A 15,313-nucleotide genomic window follows, 5' to 3' on the forward strand; every position below is an offset into this window, starting at 1 on the left:
GAATAATCCCCTAAGCCAGGGGTTTTCTCTTCTATTACTCCATAGGGTTAATTTCAGGGGCCAACTTATTACCCAAAGTCCTGCTAATCGTTTACTTTCTCAGAGAAGTATTCCCTGATTCTTCCTTTTCTAGATCAACTGATTGTTTTCTCGGCCACTTTCCTCATATACCATAAATGTCTTTAGCACTTGAAGTACCAATTGTCTCTAACATTTTAGTGCCTGTCTCCCCCCAACCCAGATATAAGTTCCATTAGTGCAGATAAAGTCTCCTTTACATCCTAGCTGAGTCCAAGTTCCTCAGATGTGGTCAGATAAGAAAATAAATCTGTGCAAGTCTCCCAGCTAGGCAAAGACTGACCTTCCCTCTCACTAGTGCCAACACTGGGACTAAACTCACGGCTTCACATGAATCTTTTTTTCTCTTCTGTCTGTTTTTCACATAGTCCCTTACTCTGTCTATCCAGCCTTGGACTGAAATCTTCCTACCTCCACCTCCTTAGTAGCTGGGACCCCAAGCATGAACTGTTACATATCACAGCCAGCTTTCTTTTGTCCCCTTCCTCCCAAGTAGCTGTGATTGCAGACATGAGGCACTGGGCCTCTCCAGTCTTCTGAAGACACTCTATGGTTTCATCTTGCCAGTCCTGTGCTCATGCTGAAGGCCTTCCTCTAAAGAACTATTGCATTACAGTGCATTGTATTGATGGTTTAGGGTATCTGGGATTAGAGTTCTGTTTTTTCTCTTCTTCTAAGGAAACATTATCACTCAGTCATTGAGCCAGGTGTCTGCTCTTTGTTAGACTGGGCTGCTTTCTGAACATACCTTGTAAAAGGAATATGGTACCTGGGAGAGCAGCCCATTTTCTTTCATTCTTGTAGATCTGAAAAGCACTTTGTTAGGATGGGTGACCAGAGAAAAAAGAAGGAGCCTGGAGAGCTTCTTTCTGTATCTGCACAGCATCCCATGTCTGTGGGCCTCTCTCAGTCAGTCCCTGTCATCTCAAGCTGGGCTAAACGAGTTTAAAAGTGAATCACATATGTTTATACTGCAAGTAATTCCATGGGAGATTTTTTAATATACTTGAAATAAACTTATCCACATTATACTTTATTGATTTAAATACAGATAGGCCCTGCTAATTCTTAATGATATTTAGCTAGTCATTAACTGCTTGTGACTTGTATTTGAATAGCTTCTTACAGATTTCAGGGCACTTTTGTGTGTATTTTCTCTGGTGAAGAATATATAGATTATATTTTCATTATTTCATATTTCTGTTACAAGATTTGCTCTATTTAATTCATTTTATGTAGTTAACTTACATGATTAGGAGCAGGCTGCCAAGAACTGAACAGGAAAGGAGAGGACACAAGTATTGTATCCAAGTCTATGTCCAAGTCCTTGCTGAGGGCATACAGACTTACCTATGTCACTATGCCCTGAAGGGATCGATGTGTCATGGCAGGAGGCAGATATCTTTCTTCTACACTTTTGATTGGAGGGCATCAATAAATAATTACATTATATAAACCTATTTTTAAAGGAAGATAGAAAAATCATGATATGTATTTGAATAACACATTGAAAATACTGCAAACAATATTAGTGTTTACAGGGAATGTATACTATAAGGACAGGATGAGTTAAGTAGCTTGTTTCAAAATTACCTTGTGAGAAGATAAAGGAAAACGTTCTTGGAAAGATCATGTGAGCTGCTTCGGATCTCTTTTTGAGCAAGTGATTATATTCTGTAATGTAATTTCTTTTGGCTGGATGGACAGAGTAAAGATAAAAGGCAACTGTGGAGATAACAGCACACTTCACAGCTGACTGAAGCAGGTGTTGGAAATGCAGATGAAGTGGAGAGACTAAAGACTGTACAAATTTGAAGTGAAATTGCCATGGGTCTGCAAGCAGTGTTCTGTATGTATGAAGTCACGGGCAGTTAAATTATTCATCTTATTGTGTGAACTAGTTCAGGAGTTAGGGAAAAGGTGCCTTTTACATTTAAACTGCTTTTTCCCTTCCTCCTTTTATCTGTACTTGACAAGCAAAATGAACTTCGTTTTGTAAGTTTTATACCTGTGAATGAATGACTTCTCTCTCTCTCTCTCACATATGCATACACACACAGAGAACTCATAGTCACAAAGGCAATGTAAAGCAACAGAAACTAGAATTAAATTTTTGAGTTCGCCCTCACTATGATGACAGTCACTAAGGACAGACACATACATGTGAAAGTATGTCTGCAATCATCATTAGCATAGATTTCACCATGAAATTTTTCTCAAGTATCTGTATGTGCATTTTTATTCTGTGGTAGATTAGACTTTAAAAAATACCACATTGGGGCCGGGAGTTTGGCCTAGTGGTAGAGTGCTTGCCTAGCATGCACGAAGACCCGGGTTCAATTCCTCAGTACCACATACATAGAAAAAAGCCGGAAGTGGTGCTGAGGCTCAAGTGGTAGAGCTCTAGCCTTGAGAAAGTCCAAGGACAGTGCTCAGGCCCTGAGCTCAAGCCCAGGACTAGCAAAAAAAAAAAAAAAAAAAAAAAAACACAGCTTCTAAAAATTCAAGTTCTGATTTTTTTTTTCAAAAAACAAAACAGACACAGTGTGACTCAAGCCTATAATCCTAGCTACTTGGGAAGTAGAAACAAAGAGATCTCAATTCCAGGCAAATCTGGGTTAAAAGTTTGTAAGATTCCTCCTCAACCAGTGGCTGGACATGGTAGCATCCCTGTCATCTCAGGTTACAGGGAAGGCACAAAGGCTGAGTAAGAGGGTACATGCCTGTCATCTCAGTGACAAAGGAAAGCACAAAGAAGATCACAGGCCAGCCAGGGTGCAAAGTGAGACCCGTGTTCAAAATAATCAATGCAAGAAGAGTCTAGTGCTCGCAAAGTAAGCATGAGTCTCTTGAGTTCAAATTCTAGCACCACTCCTATATACATGTATGCATCAGTATATGTGTTTATGTATAAATAAACATATGTAATTTTAAAACAAAGTTAACATTTCAAGGAATATGTCAAAATTCCTGGAATTACTTCCTTTCTCATTTTACTTTGCAGTCTTGTGAACTGGCGGACCTGGCTTATAAAGTACCATGATGATACACAGATTTCTACTAGTACCAAACCCCTCATCATTGGTGAGCTCAGGTCACTAATGAGACACATCGGTGAAATAAATAAATGAGGCACATTTCTGAAAATAAATAACAAATCTTTAAATCTCTTTTTAGAGATCCTGAAGCTATAAACAACATATTCCTCTTTTTTAAGTACATATTTTATCTCTTGTTATGAAGTTTTTAAATTTTTAAATTTTTTTCTACAAATCTATGGGCTTAAAGTATCTTAGTTTTAGAACAAAATTTTAAAGTCCAAAAGGTTTGGTTTAGAATTTGTTTTCCCTCTCCAATAAACCGTGGGTCTCTGGAGAAGTTGACTAGTATCTCCTTACCCAAATTTCCCTAAATATACAAGAGAAGTAGTCTCATGGCCCACTACTAGAAATAGTTGGTGTGTTTAAATATAAATCATTGTGCCTGGCACATTTTGGAAATGTTAGGTGTATCTACTTGCCCTTTCCTTTGAGAGGTAACCTTCCTTCCAGAAAGTTCTGCCTCTGATATAATCTCACTTTAGTTTTATAGCTCGATTTGAAAAGGTATAGAGATTAACTGTATGAGGCATGATGTAGCCTTTCTGTAGTATCTATTTAGCTTTGTAGTTAGAGATTTGGGTAAGAATTATGAGGAATAACGCCTTTCTTCCACCAAGATTATATAAAACTAAGAGTAAATTAGTTAAAATAATCAAGCATTTAATTATTTACTAGTCCTCCTAGAATCTGCATCTGCAAAATATTTGTCTGTCTACCTAATTAGACTTGAAACTACAACAAAATGAATTATAGGTAGAGATACAGACAGATAAAAACTGGGTTTTTTTTCCTCTTTTTAAAAAGACAATCTTGTGTTACAGTATCTGACTTTGTTACCTGGTATATTATATATATATATATATATATGTTTAATTGAAATAGGAGGGGTAAAAAAAGATGAGGGGATGGGGGAGGGAAATAGGGACAAAAACATGAGAAGGGGGTATCAATGTATGAGAAGTAATACACCTTCTATCTGGAGAATATAACTGTAACCCCTCTACACATTAAATTTTTTTTAAAAAAAGACAATCTCAGTTCTTGTCCTCAAGGTTATTTATATCCTTTAGATGTGTGTGTTTAAATCATCCACCCCCACCCACCATGGATGAAGCTGACAGTATTTTCCAAATTGATTTTCTATCTGTAATACTCTAAACGTCCTAACCGTATCTGAAACCTCATTAAAGCCCTTTTCATCATTCTTCTGACTCCATTAGTTATGGCAGCCTCTCAAAATCTGGTTTTCTAAGTAAATTTCATTATTGTGGTTACCAATTCATTATGAGATGATCAGAGAAATGGGAGGGAGGGAAGGAGATGGGGAGGATGCAGGACATAATGAAAGATTAGGACTCTGGTCTGGAAAGTAGAAATGGCTGGGTGTGGTGGTACATGCCAGTAATGACAGTATTTAGATGGTAGAGACTGTGAGTTTAAAGCTAGCCTGGGCTACATAGTGAGACTGTGTCTCAAAAAGAAGAAAAAAAAAGAGAAAGACGAGGAGAAGGCAAGTAATGGAAAAAAGAGAGGGAAGATATGAGAAAAGGAGGGGAAGGGAAGAAAGAAGGAAGGGAGGGAGGGATGGATGGAGGGAGGGAGGACTCAAATTTTGAATGTTACAAAAAACAGTAAATGTGAACCAAGATGAAAGATCAAATTGAGGCCATGTTCTTGAAACTTGCTTGGAAAAAAAACAAAGCAAACCACAGATCTGGATTTGTACACAGAGGAAGAAAATTAATGTCAAATATATTTCAATGAGTTTATTTCATTGTCAATAAAAAACTAATATGTAGCAATCTTAAAAATTCCTACTGGATCTTAATTTTGTCACTATACTAGAATTCTTTCCTTTTTTATGTTCTCGGAGTCATTTTTTTTCTTTTCTTTTTTGTTTTGTTTTATGTTTTTGTGCTAGTAGTGGGGCTAGAACTCAGGTCCTGGCACTCTGAGCTTGTTGTGCTCACAACCTAGTGCTCTGCTACTTCAATAGCAGCTCCACTTTTTCACTTTTTGGTGGTTAATTTGAGATGAGTCTCATGACTTTCCTTCCCTGTTTGAAATGCAACCCTCAGAACTCGGCCTCCTAAATAGATTGGATTACAGGCAAGAGCCAAAGGCATCCAGCTCTGGGTCATTCTTGAATAAGCAGAATTTTGCACGCATTAGGCAAGATAGAGGATGAGTTCACAAAACAGTCTCCATGCTGTTGGATTTGTTTGTTTTGTTTGTTTCCTGGGGCTTGAACTCAACCTGAGCACTTGTCTCTGAGCCTCTTTGTGCACTTGGCTAGTGCTCTACCACTTGATTAGAAATGAGAACCTCACAGACTTTCCTGCCTGGCTGTCTTTGAACTATGATCCTCAGATCTCAGCCTCCTGAGTAGCTAAGATTACAGGCGTGTTCGCAAGATTTTTGTAAAGACCACTCAGCTAATAAATGGTCAAGCAGGAGTTAGAACCCAGACATTCTGTCTTTGAAATCTACTCTTGATCATGACACATACTGTTCAAAGAAGACATCTTTTAAAACCAGCAAAAAACCAAGCTTCTAAAAAAGAAAAATCAGTCTGACACTTAACTTCCTAATTTTACATTAACAGCTAAAGTGAAATAGAATCTACAAAAGAAGATGAAACAGAAAATGACTGCTACATTAGAAGATTATTCGCAAATAGTCATTTCACAGGAAGAGGGACCCTCTTTCTGATTCTTCCTGCTCTTCCCCCATCCCGCTCCTTTTCCTTCCTTTCCTTTTATTTCAAGACTACTTTGCCTCTCCATAAGAAGGCTAAGGCTGGGCAGCTTGTGATCTCAGGACTGTGTGAGGCTTGAGGGGGCAGGGGAGCACTAAATAGTGGTGGGTATACTGCAGGATGTAGAAAGGGAGAAGAGGAGACAAGGCTGACTTCTCAGTAGTGGAGATGGGCTAAAACTGGAGGTACTTTTGTCTTGCGTTCTAAAATTACACTTAGGTAGGTAAATGCAGAACAGAGGGAGAGGGGGCCAAAGGATGCATCTTCCTCATCTGTATCCTAGCATTCTGGATCCTGCCTTCTGAAGGCTTCTCTCTGCACTGAGGCTTCCTTCTGTAACTCTCACTTAGGTCTGGGGAGAGAGGGGGGGGGGAGAGGGAGGGTGAGGGAGAGAGTGAGAATGAGAGAGTGAGAGTAGTGTATGTATTCACTTGAATGTGTACCTAGAAAGTGGTTGTAGTTTCAAATTTTTAACCCATGCTAAACATATCTTCATAGTTCCTAATATCTTACATTAACCTATATAAAAAACCATAATGCTTATTTTGATCTAGTTCTTAGCTTACGTGATCTTTGCAAATTGACTAAAAAATGCTGAATCAGATCACCCCAAGTTGCAAATAAGTTAGGCTTATATATTCTTTGACCTACATTTTTTTCTAAATTGCTTTTCAGGTTAATATCTTGTAAGCATTTAGAATCAAATGTATACTCTCAATAGTATAGGAACCGTATTTTGTCACAGATTTGTCTTTGCAGCTCACTTCTGGTTCTGTGCATCTATGTGAATTTGGGCAAAATCCTGACCCTTTTGGTAATTTCCTCATCCTTCTGCAACTTATGGTTTTTGAAAAATAAATCTAGAGACAGGAAACACTGTTGAAAATGTGGGCATGGGAGAGGCACTCAGCTGGTGCAGCCTCCCTCCTTTTCTTCCTTTATTCCTTTCCTTACCAAGTGTGGCCCCGCAGATCTCGGGGGCACAGGGAAATGCAGCGCTTATTAATAAAGGACCTGAGTGACAGGGCACTGTGTTGCCCTTTTCTTCATATTTGGCCTCTCTGCTTGTATCTCATTCTCACCTTCGTTTCAGTAATTAAGTCATCCATCATCATCTGGAAGATGAACTCAGCCAGAAGGCTAGTGTAATTTTGGGGGAGGATGAAGGAGAACACAGAGGGCCACCAAAGACTTGAGGGCCACCGAGGACCACCAGGGTGCCAGCAGCCTGTGAAGTGGGGAGGTTAGAATGGAAAACATCTTTTGAAACACAGGCATGTCTCATCTCTAAAATTGCAGACTGGGCTTACTGCTGGAATGTGGCTTAGTGGGAGAGTGTTTGCCTAGCATGCATGAAGCCCTACGTTCAATTCCTCTGTACCACATATGCAGAAAAAGCCAGACATGGTGCTGTGGCTCAAGTGGTATTGCTTAAGCCTTGAGCAAAAAAAAAAAAAAAAAAAAGCTGAGAGACAGTTCCCAGGCCTTGAGTTCAAGCCCTTGACTGAAAAAAAAAAAAGAGAAAAGAAATAGAAGAAGAAGAAAAAAGAAAAGTACTGACTGACCCAAACTGAGTTTTGTCTTTGACTCCTTACTTAGAAAAGCAAACTTTAACTGCTCCAAATTTCAAAACCCTTCTTCTCTTTTGCTGATATCTTCATTATTTCTTGTCTTTTCCTTTTTTCTTCTCTTTGTGTATTGTGTTCCTTATTGCTATCTTTGTTTGCACTTTTATTTTATTTGGGGGCACTACCAGGGTTTGAACTTGGGGGCTTGAGCTTACTAAGATGATACTTGGGGGGCATCTTTAGCTTGGCTGTGAAGCCTGACTTCTTCTTCTCATCTCCAGTCTCCTGAGAAAATTCTCCACGAGTTGTCTATGAACATCAACAGTCTTATGCTACTAAGTAGATAGGCCTGAATCAACTTCTTGCCCCCAAACGGGATTTGAGCAGGATAATGAAAAATGTTTCAAGCTTATAGGAACAAAATAGTAGTGATGTTTGCATCCTTTACCCATCTGTATTTTTTGTTTTGTTTTGTTTTGCCAGTCCTGGGGCTTGAACTCAGGGCGTGGGCACTTGCCCTGGGGCTTTCTCAAGGCTAGTGCACTACCACTTGAGCCACAGCACCACTCTGGCTTTTTCTGTGTATGTGGTACTGAGAAATCGAACCTTAGAGCTTCATGCATGCTAGGCAAGCACTCCACCACTAGGCCATGCTCCTGGCCCCCATCTGTATTTTTTTAAGGCCAACTTCTCCAGAAATTTCTGGATAACTTTGCTGTTGCTTCTAGTTATGAAAGAAATTCCTTCAAGTCTGAAAACTTTTCCAACATTATTTTAGTTGACAGATTGTGTGCAAATGGCCCTGCTTTGAAATGAGTCTTATTTAATCCACAGTAAGCCATCTTTTAGTTCTTACATCAGTCTTGACTTTATTAAAGTCAAAAGTAATGTTTTGGGAGGGTAAAATCATAAATATGATTCATAAATACTTAAAAAAGAACAACAACTGAGCTCATAGTTGAATAGAAATCTCACTTAGAATTGTACTTTGTCTTTGAAAGAAAAACTTCTGGGAATGAGGGTAAACTGGTTTAAGAAAAGAAATCAAATATAGGATTTGAAAATCTAGTTTAGCATATATTAGATTAATGCCCTGTAAAATCCCAAAGTCTGAATTCAGTTAGCAGAGTGTTTGACTTAATTTTTTTGTTTTTTCTTAATATTTTTTCCTGTACTTCTTTTTTTGTTATTTATGGTTAAAGCCTAGTAAGTTTCCCCCCTCTTTTCTAGCTTTAAACATTTAATACTGCATTTCTAAAGAGCTTAGGCCCTCCCCCTCTTTTTTTTTTCTCACAACTTTTTGAGAAACTAGTGGTGAGGAATTTTTCTGTGACTAAAATCCTTCTTTTCATGATTATGCTCACAATCTCAGAATGTTAACAATATACATAGTTTTTGCTTGCAAATAAGCAGGGATTTAAAATTTTTGTTCATGGAGCTCTGTTGATAAAGGCCTTTTCATATTCTTGTATCTTAATGTGTTTTTGTTTTTAAAAATATGCTGTAGCTGATTGAAATAAATCTGATTTTGACTTGGGCCACACAACAGTAATTCCTTCAAAAACCTGTCACTATGCTATATATTGAAGGTGATGTCAGCAACAATTCCTGCTTTATTTAGAGTAATGTAATCTAAGACTATCAACCTTTCCTACTTTCATGAGCTTTTGGCTTTCAGACCAGAATGTGCAAAATAATTTATTTTATTTAGAGCTTCTGGTAAAATGTCCATCACATATTTATTTAAATGTGCACCTTCCACTGAAATAGGCTTTCCTGCCAGTATCTGTGTTACTTTCCATGTTCCGAGTCCTTTAAGTTACTTTGGTTGTATATCAATATTTTAAGGTTAAGATAAGGTTTTCTTCTGTGATCAAAGAAGACAAATGCATACTGATATTTGCGATGCCACACAGTAGAAACTCAAGACAGTAGAAGTCATGGGTGTTAACAAGGAAGCAAGCGCTAGAAGGAAGAAATGACGTGCTAACAGTGATGTAGACCAAAGTTTGAAATAATCAGGGAACAGAGATGTTGACTGGAGATTAATATTCCTTTTAAATATTTCTGATAAACAGACAAAGTTTATCTCACAAGACCTGAGATTAACAAATATATTCATTCTATTCTCATACAAATAAGAATGTAGAGAAATGTAATCTCATGGATAAGAACCTGTACATAGATGGCTCTAAATCTTGTCTGTTCCTTTCATGGTTTCATGTAATCAAGTGGGTTGTATTTACCACATGTGTACCTGATGGAGCTGTACTCACCCTTAACTAATATAATATATTGATAAATATAAGTTAGAGTTGGTGATATATATGCACATACATATGCATACCTATGGAAACACAAGTGTATGAACCCACACAAATATATGAGCTATATAAATAAAGCTATATTTATATAAGCTATATAAATAACCCAATATAGCAGGTGCATTTTTCTTTCTTCTTTCCTACCCTTAATCCTTCAATCTCTGTATTTTTTAAAAAATTGAGTAGCGCAATGTGTGTTTCAGAGATGAGGAAAATAGAAGCACAGTAACCAGTCCTGAAATCTGTTGATGTGTTTAGAATGCACATAAGGTGCTGTGCACAAGGACTGCTTTGTGGTATAGGTTCAAACTTTGAGCAGCTGACGAGGCATAGCAGGGCCTGGAGTTCCTCTGCATGTTTCAGTGAGAGCAGCCCATGTGCACGCACATAAGAACAGATCACACCAAGTTTCCCCTGAGCTCCCTTTGCTGACAAGCCTATCTTCACCATGACAAAATTCCCACAAGAGCTTACATTATTAATGGCTTGAAATCTGTTGGATTCAGCAGGTATGTTCCATGTTATTGATGGTGAACTTTATCTCTTGTATTTCTTAGGTACATAACAACACCGGAAACCCCTCAGATGAACAGTTTGCATCTAGACTAAGTTTGTAGGGGGCCAATGGGCTTTTGCTTCAATGTATATAAATACAGGGATTTTCCCCCCTCCCTCTTACGGAAGGTTGTGTGGAGACAGAGGGAAAGAGAATTGGCATTAATTTATGAACCCTTCCTGCCTTCTTGCTGCAGTACAGCCCGTGAGGCAAGATGCTGTAATCACTCTTACTTCACATTAATGAGAACTCTTAATGACAATTACTGATTAGAGTTAGAAATGTTTGGGGACTTTAGAGAAGATATATTGACTTTCAGAGGACAAAACTTCATCTGCCTTTTGTACAACTCAATCTCTCGTAATTGACTAAGTGCCAGATGCAATCCCACTCTACAGACCTGTGCAGGTATTTGAATGGACTTTCAGGGGCTCAGTTGTACTTTTTTTCTCAACTCCAATTAGGGCAAAAAGTTCAAAGAATTCAGTTGGCTTTTAGCAGTGTCTTTACGCTTTTTTCTTTCTTTCTTGGTAATGGTCACACTAAAACTACTTTCCTTTTTGGTACCAAGAATAACCAATAATTTAGCCTACTCTTATTTTGAAGACATTGACTTGTACGGTCACACATAGATACCAGACATCGTTTTCCTCTTAACACATTTGCAGTGTTGGAATTTGGGAGGGCCGATGTTGAAAAACTCCAGTATATTGCATATACACATGTTTATAAGATTTTTAATGAAGGTGACAAACATCAAGCTACAATTAGGTAACTGAAAGAAGAGGTTTACATGGGCTACTGCAGAGCAGGATGACTAGATAATAATAATTTCCTGTCTGTTTCCACAAGCCATTCCCACCTCTTAGCTTTCTGATACTCATTTAGAAGAGGGACATTCTTACATATTCGAAGACATTTCATACCTACAACTTCTTGGTCCATGAAGAGCATCTTCTGTGCCATCTCTTTAAAAGAAGTAACTTCAGCATTTGCTTCCTTCAGTATGGTAACTCCTAAACTATTGAGCTTCTATTTGCACTTAAATTGAAGGTCACGTTTCAAAGTCAGTTTTAAAAATATATAGATCTCACTTTTTTTCTATTTCTTTCTTTTTTTTTTTGTCAGCCAGGGGACTTGAACTCTGGGCCTGGGCATTGTCACTGAGCTCTTCAGCTCAAGGCTACCACCCTACCCCTTGAGCCACAGTGCCACTTCCAGTTTTCTGGTGGTTAATTGGAGATAAGAGTCTCATGGACTTTAGTGCCTGGGCTGGCTTTGAACCGCAATCCTCACATTTCAGCCTCATGAGCAGCTAGGATGAACTTTTTAATGTTAGGCATTCCTCACTGTCCTTCAGAAAAGTCACTCATTAGACACCAACTTTGCCAGCATTCCACTGTCACTAAGGATACAGCAAGGAAAACTGTCCCACCCCAAATCTCTGAAATCAAGGAGAAACCAATCTTATATCATGAAGTTTCTGATGGTATAAATTCTGGAATGACACAGAGGATGAAAAAACAGATCAGAAGTAGGTCTTTACACAGTCGATGAACAAGTTTATTTAGTCCTCCAGGAGAATGAGCAATTACTGAAAGTATTATTTATAAGTGTCACATTTAAAGTGCTTTCTTTTAGGATGGGAGAGAATTCCTTTCTAGATTAAAAAATCATTATAGTCTTCTGAAACTACTGACATCACGAAGGCTTCTTAAAGAGTCTCTGAAACATTTGCTCATGCAGGCAAGTAAAAGCAGACATAGGAAGAGGTGTCAATGCTGTCTCAGTGAGTGATAATTTTCCCTTGGTCTCCAGTGCTGGCTTCTAGAACAGGCCTTCTGAGGGTAGTTTGAAGCACTATTTCCTGGGGCTGTCTTGGGCTGAGTGTGTAGTTGATGCAGAACTTGCTCATTTTGGGGAAAAGAGGCCTTGCATCCCTGAAGATGGATGGCTTCTCTTTGTCTGATGAAAGACTGGCAGTGACAGAGTGCAGGGTGGGTGGTGGCAAATCTTCCTTGTTTCCAGTGAAGATTTTTCTTGGGTGGGTGGAGGGACTCAAATTGTGAAGTCTATTTGGGATGAGTTATCTGTAATCTCTGCCTATTCTGGGAGAGCAAGAGAATGACTAATTGAAGCATCCCCTCATGGTAATTGAGATGAATTGAAAGGGGAAATGAGTGATTGCCCCTGAGCCTCTGCCTGACTCAGTGTCTGGTGCTGCTGGATTTGTTTCTGAGGGCTCCTTACTGGTTCAGTGACACAAAAGTCCACACAGCTCTGACAATTAAATTTGACAACAGAATACTTCCGCCCCAGCCTAAATTCAGGATACTTGTTGCTCTGTTTTACATCATGCCATTAATGAAGGTTGGTTCCTGAAAGCTGAAAACCAGAGCCAGATTTACTAGTCATGGTGGGAGTCCAAGCTTGAACAACCCTCATTGGCATGGGCTCCTTTGGAAATTCTACAACTGATTTTCTAGTCCCAAAGACTAAAAAGGACTCTCGAGTTGCATTAGACTCCAGTTCCTTCTAGTTCTTTGGTGGTGATAAAATTCTAATTGTAATGGGCAATCTGGCACACATTGAAACAAGTTTAAAAAGATAGCCAACCTGCACTCAAGGAGATTAGGGGACTTTGAACTCAATAAGTTCTCATGACTGTGTTTACCCTATTTTCTGAAATTCTTGGAATTAAACATATTAGCTAATGGTAAACATAGTTTTTGTAAGTACATTATTTCTTTAATAGAGTATTATATTCTTCTTTTTTGTTGTTGTTGTTTTGCCAGTGGTGGGGCTTGAATGCAGGGCCTGATCACTGTCCTTAGGCTTTCTCAGTGCTAGAGCTCTAGCATGTAAGAATTGAACCCGGGTCTTCGTGCATACTAGGCAAGCACTCTGCCACTAGGCCAAACTCCCAGCCCATAGTATTATATTCTTAGGAAAGAAAAGCAGAAGAAAACTTCTATGATATTATAATATAGAGGTGGCAGCTTATATATGTCTGTGTACTGTACAATCATAAATAACGATTGACTTCAAACAAATTCTTAATAGATGCCCTATATTTTACACTATGGGGCAATTCACCTGTCCATGTCGGCAATTTCCAATTTAATATATCATACCTAACCAGAGATCTGTAAGTGTTTGATGATCACAGACAAAATATATATGGTGAATTTTATTGTTTATTTATTTATTTTTGTTGGTCATGGGGCTTGAACTCAGGCCCTATGAACTGTCTCTGAGCTCTTTTGCTCAAAGCTGTCACTTTGAGCCACAGTGCCACTTCTAGGTTTTGAGGGGTTAAAGGTAAAAGTCTCACAGGGACTTTTCTGCCTTGGCTGGCTTCAAATCATGATCCTCAGATCTCAACCTCCTGAGTAGCTAGGATTACAGGTGTGAGCCAGTGGTGCCTGACTTGATTTTTTTTTTAAACTAAAAAGTAATGTTGGCAGGTTCTCTCTGATTTGAAAAAGAGTAAAATATATAATCTCAGAAAAATAATTTGTACATTGATGGCAAGTAACTTATAGATTTTGAACTGTTTTCTAAAAACGTACATAATCATCTTTTTGTCAGTGCACTTAATATATTCCAAACCTACTATCACATTTTTACTTGATGATTAAATGCATTCAAGCAACATATATGCTTCTACTGAAACTTCAGTTGTGCTTGGTTTTCTTACTGTTATTATTACTGATTTTATTTTCCTGCTTTTGTTTAGGATTGTAATGGACCTGTGAAATTAAGATTAGCATATTCCTGATTTTAAACAAAATTTTATGTGCCCAGTGTATGCTGGTATCTTATACTCTTCCATTGCATAGCTTTATTCAAAGGGGATATCTTTTTTGTTTGTTTGTTTGCTCAGTCAGCGCACTTTCTAGGAGGCAGAAGTAAAGCTCTTCTTCAAATTCTTGCATCACACCCCCCTCCCCATACACACACATACACACAGCTATTTGGCAGATGGATATTTGTATAGTAGGAAATATTGGATGAACTGAACTGCCTGATTAGACAGAGCTGGGCCATTTCTCAAGTTACTAAGCTATAAGCTACTTCAGTGAAGAGTAACGTGTCTGTTTTGAAGCTGAGTGATCAGATCATGTGGAAGTGCTCTTCTTGCCTTCTCTGAAAAGAATTTTTAAAAAGGAAGGAAACACTGATTCAGAGCAAAGTAATTGCCATGCTGATATTGCCCATTTAACATTTTTCTGCCAACTGAATGGGCCTTAAGGCTGGAATTTTATCTTTAGAGAAGTGTTTTGTTGTTTTGTCTACTTTCTCAGTTTGTCAGTTTCATAGACAATTACATATGGCAAAACTATTTGTTTCATTTTAGACCAGCTCTGTTAGTTTCAAATACACTGGCCTACTGCCAGCAGCAATTACAATATAAATATAGCCAGTAACTTGCTTATTGGAAGAGTGATTTCCCAAAGACCTCTTTAAGCTTGATGATCTTACCGAGGTTCCTGATAAATCTACCCCAGTGAAAGATATTGTAACTATCAGCGGAGCACAGAAACTAAGCTGCCAATGTATCTGCACATGTATTAAAGGTAGTCATTTCTGATAGGCATTGGGGTAAATGATGGTTGCAAACATTAGCCCTCTGCAAAGCACAGATGCATGAGAAATGTTTTGAGCTCTGAGAAAACTGTGTGTCTGAACAAATAGGGTTCTGATGGTTTTGTGAGCTGGAAGGTAGGAAGAAAGTAATTTGGGCAGCCTTCCTAAGTCTGTTAGTCCAGTTCAGACTCTCTCCACAGGAAGCGGACATTGAGGTCAGAAGTTAGGTCAAAGCCTTTTAATTGTGAGTCTCCACGATGCCTCTGGGCTTGGGTCAATAGCTTGAAAGTCTCTGTCTATAGGCCTGGAAAGTGTACATTATAGGGGCTCAGGTGGTC

The 15,313-nt window shown here is 38.5% G+C and overlaps 1 protein-coding gene across 2 annotated transcripts in view; it reads left to right on the forward strand.

The window, feature by feature from the left end:
- Positions 1-15,313, forward strand: part of Slc10a7 (solute carrier family 10 member 7) — a 137,925-nt gene that overhangs the window by 55,975 nt on the left and 66,637 nt on the right. The gene's annotated exons all lie outside the window — the stretch shown is intronic.

Source organism: Megascapheus bottae, chromosome 23, assembly GCF_031878675.1.
Source record: "Megascapheus bottae isolate mThoBot1 chromosome 23, mThoBot2.hap1, whole genome shotgun sequence".
NCBI classification, from domain to species: domain Eukaryota; kingdom Metazoa; phylum Chordata; class Mammalia; order Rodentia; family Geomyidae; genus Megascapheus; species Megascapheus bottae.